At 46.2% G+C, this 3448-nt stretch overlaps 1 non-coding gene across 1 annotated transcript; it reads right to left on the bottom strand.

The window, feature by feature from the left end:
• Positions 1 to 2021: 2021 nt before the first annotated feature.
• LOC123645304 lies at positions 2022 to 2128 on the bottom strand. Its single transcript, XR_006737497.1, has one exon. It is a non-coding gene; the product is annotated as a U6 spliceosomal RNA (small nuclear RNA).
• Between the last annotated feature and the right edge of the window lie 1320 nt (positions 2129 to 3448).

Below are 3448 nucleotides of genomic sequence, written 5' to 3'. Positions count from 1 at the left end.
GAGACCACTGATAGTCACAGATGAAGATGTCACTGCTGTGATTTAGAAACCCAGGAAGCCCCTGAAGAATGTTCCAAACGTAGAGCCCCAGAAGCTGTCTGGTTTCATGGTTACAAAATGGAACTGGTCAGGAGACTAGAGATGGAGCCTGTCGTGGACAGACCAGTTCATCTGCTGCGACTTGCTGAGCAGCTGGTGTGTGTCAGGTCCCCTGTAAGTTCTGGGGATACAAAGATGCATGAGAAATGGTTTGTGGCTGCAGTAGAAGAGGTTGGAGGAGGGGTTTGGTATCCCCAGGGTCTGTGGGAAAGGATTACAAGATGTGGCCTTTCTTTCGATGACTGAACACCACTGAGCACCACAGGGACTAAGGGTGTGTGAGGAAGCCTGGCCTGGTCCCCACTCCACGCTGTCCCCTTGTAATAATTGCATGAGTGACAGGTACCTGCTCTCCTATCTCTACACCACAATGGTCAGGGGCCTCCCAGAGGTTCAGAGGCAGAACAGCTGGTGCAGCCTGGCAACGAGCAGCCCGACAGTTACCACACACACGTGGTTCTATTTGCTGGGCACCAAAGACTCTCCCAGTTGGCAGTAACTTCCCAAGAAGCCAGTATTGCCTGCCCTTCCAGGCAATTAAACATTGGCCACTATGATTTAAATTAAGGAAGCAATTGCTAATAAAGCTCAGTGCTGTGCTTTCTAGAATAGCATGCGTAGCACTGAGCTTTATTACAGATTCATTTCTTCAGACTATCAGTGAACAAATGATCATTGGAAATTGGAATAATTCTTCAAATACTAATAACATAATACCTATTAATATTTCGTCCAGGATAGGCTCTGGTTTAAGTGCTTTACAGCTATTAAATCATTTCATTCTCACAACAACCTAATGAGGAAGGTGTGATCACTATTCCCATTTTACACGAGGAAATGAAGTGCAGAGCTCTGAATGAACTCGTCCAAGGAGGTCACACAACAAGAAAGGGGTGGGGGTGAGGTTGGGATCCAGACAGAGTGGCTTCAAATTCGTGCTGTTCTAGAAAGTGTAGCATTGAGCTTTATTAGCAATTGGCTCCTTAGTTTAAATCATAGTAGCCAATATTTAATGAGCATTTATGATATCTCAGGCATTGCACCAAGTGATTTTTGTTTATTATTTTATTTATCATTAATAAAACCCAGTAGAGTAGGTACTGTTATTATTACCATTTTACAGATGAGAAAAATAAAAGAGAAGAAAAAGAACTGAGGTCACATAAAGCAGGAAATATGGAGCCAAGATTTGAAATCAGACAGTTTAACTCCAACACCCCATGCTTCGGACAGCTACCCTCGACTACGACGTACACTTGGGTGAGAGCAGACACCTGTGAGCCGTAGCACCCAGTTCTCTCGGGGAGAGCAAGTGTGGTGGGGAAGGTCAGTCTGGGGCCCTGTGGCCCTCCTGGGGAGAAGGGGACACCGAGAAGTGTGGACATAACCTATTTCACCCCTCAATTTCACCTGGGCTGCCTGTGCCCACTGTCTAGCTCAGAATTTGGAGGAATAGCTTTATTCACTAAAGCCGTACTAAATAGGCCAAATATTTTATCATTCAGCTTTAAAATCAGGAAGCTTAAGGATCTTCTTTTCCAATATCCACTCCCCCTCTATACCATATGTAAGTTCCCTGACGGGTACCAACATTCTCATTTATAAGAACTCACTACTTCTCAAGGCAACAATTCCTTCACTAGTGTTTGCTATCATGGCCAAATTATTGTGCTGAAATCTATCCTCCTGTAACTTCCATTTCTATCCCCCAGAAGAATCAGCCCTCTTGGTTCCTGAGCCCATCTTGCCATCTCACCACACACCAGCCTCCCCTTGCTCTGCGGGCTCATGACATACTGACTTTCTTTTAGGCAATCAAAAAGGCCAGGCTCCTTGCTGCCACAGGACCTTTGCTCATGCTGTTTCCTCTACCTGGAAGGCTGTCTTCTCTCTTTTTATTTTATTATATTTTTTATTTTTTTTAAATAATGGAATGCTTCACGAATTTGCATGTCATCCTTGCGCAGGGGCCACGCTAATCTTTTCTGTATTGTCCTAATTTTAGTGTATGTGCTACCAAAGTGAGCACAGCTATCTTCTCTCTTCCAACCCATTTTGTTAATTTGGACTCCTTTCAGGGCAACTCAATCATTTCCTCAGGAAAGCCTTCCCTAGCCCCCTGACTTGGTCAAATCTCCCAATCATATACTTTCAAAATATTATTATCTTAGATTCTATTCTCTAAAAGTAGAGCCTGATGGGGGTGTGTGTGTGTGGTCACGGAGAGACCACTCTCAGGAAAACCGAAAGGGAATAAAGGAACGGAGACAGGGATGCAGAAAGAGCTGCCCGAGAATGTGGTTTCAGGTGAGTCTGGCTTCAGCCTGGTCGGGAAGGAGCTCTGGGGGGTGAGCTGAACAGTCTGTCCTGCCTTGAGGCGGATGTGGGGGCTCTTGGACTCCCACCTCAGTCGGTGACTGGCCATAGGCTGCCCAGGGTGGGTTAGCTTCCAAGCACTTCCTGCAGGAAATGTCCTGGGCAATCCGCTGGGAAAGCTGCACGCAGGAGCCATTGGGTGGAGCCTGGTGGCAGCAGCTGGGCACGGCTCGCCCACCAAGCCCGTGAGAGGCATTCTAGAGGTCTGGGCAGGGCACCAGCAGTGTGTGCTGCCATCACAGGCTCCCCTTCCTGGAACTCGCCCAAGTAGAACTTTTACATTTACACGTGTGGCTATTTGATTGAAATCTGTCTCTTCCATCGGGGCACAACATCCTTGCAGGCAGGACCTGCGTCTGTTGGCTCACGTGGTTTCTGTAATGCCAAGCACAGGCCTTGCACGTAGCTGGTGTTCGGTAAGGACCAGTTGAGTGAGTAAATGGATCGACAGACAAATGAATGAAGCCCGCTTCCTCTTTTGGGTGATAGCAGTTTACTTCCATATCTCCTTTTTTAACCTATCAGCTTGTGGACACTTTCAATTTCCTTCTGTCTCACAGAATCTTTTCCTTTCTGGCTTTTCCTTGAATTACATTTTCCATCCTGTCCAGGAATCCTACATCCTAGACACCAGCTGGGGTGTCTAGAGACGTTCCTGAAGTGCTTGTTCTCAAGCATGAGGACCAGCCTGCCATTGTAACACTCATAATTGCTAAGAGCCTCAAGGAAAAAGACAAACCGCAAACGTCCTTTAGATCGTGGTTCCTTGAAGTTCTCCCCATGTCCCTTTCTGGGTGTCAGGGAAACACTGGTGAATTATAGTCTTTTTGTTCTCTGGAAATTTCCATGGCTAACTTCCCACCGACCTTTTGCAATATTCCACTACCTTGTCTTATACCAGGCTGCTGAGGATTTTTATTCATTCTTGCTAATTTGTCCATTGGTTAATTTAATCAGCTCAATCCTGCCTGTT

Source organism: Lemur catta, chromosome 9 (assembly GCF_020740605.2).
Source record: "Lemur catta isolate mLemCat1 chromosome 9, mLemCat1.pri, whole genome shotgun sequence".
Classification (NCBI taxonomy): domain Eukaryota; kingdom Metazoa; phylum Chordata; class Mammalia; order Primates; family Lemuridae; genus Lemur; species Lemur catta.
This window is presented reverse-complemented; position numbering and strand designations above follow the sequence as displayed.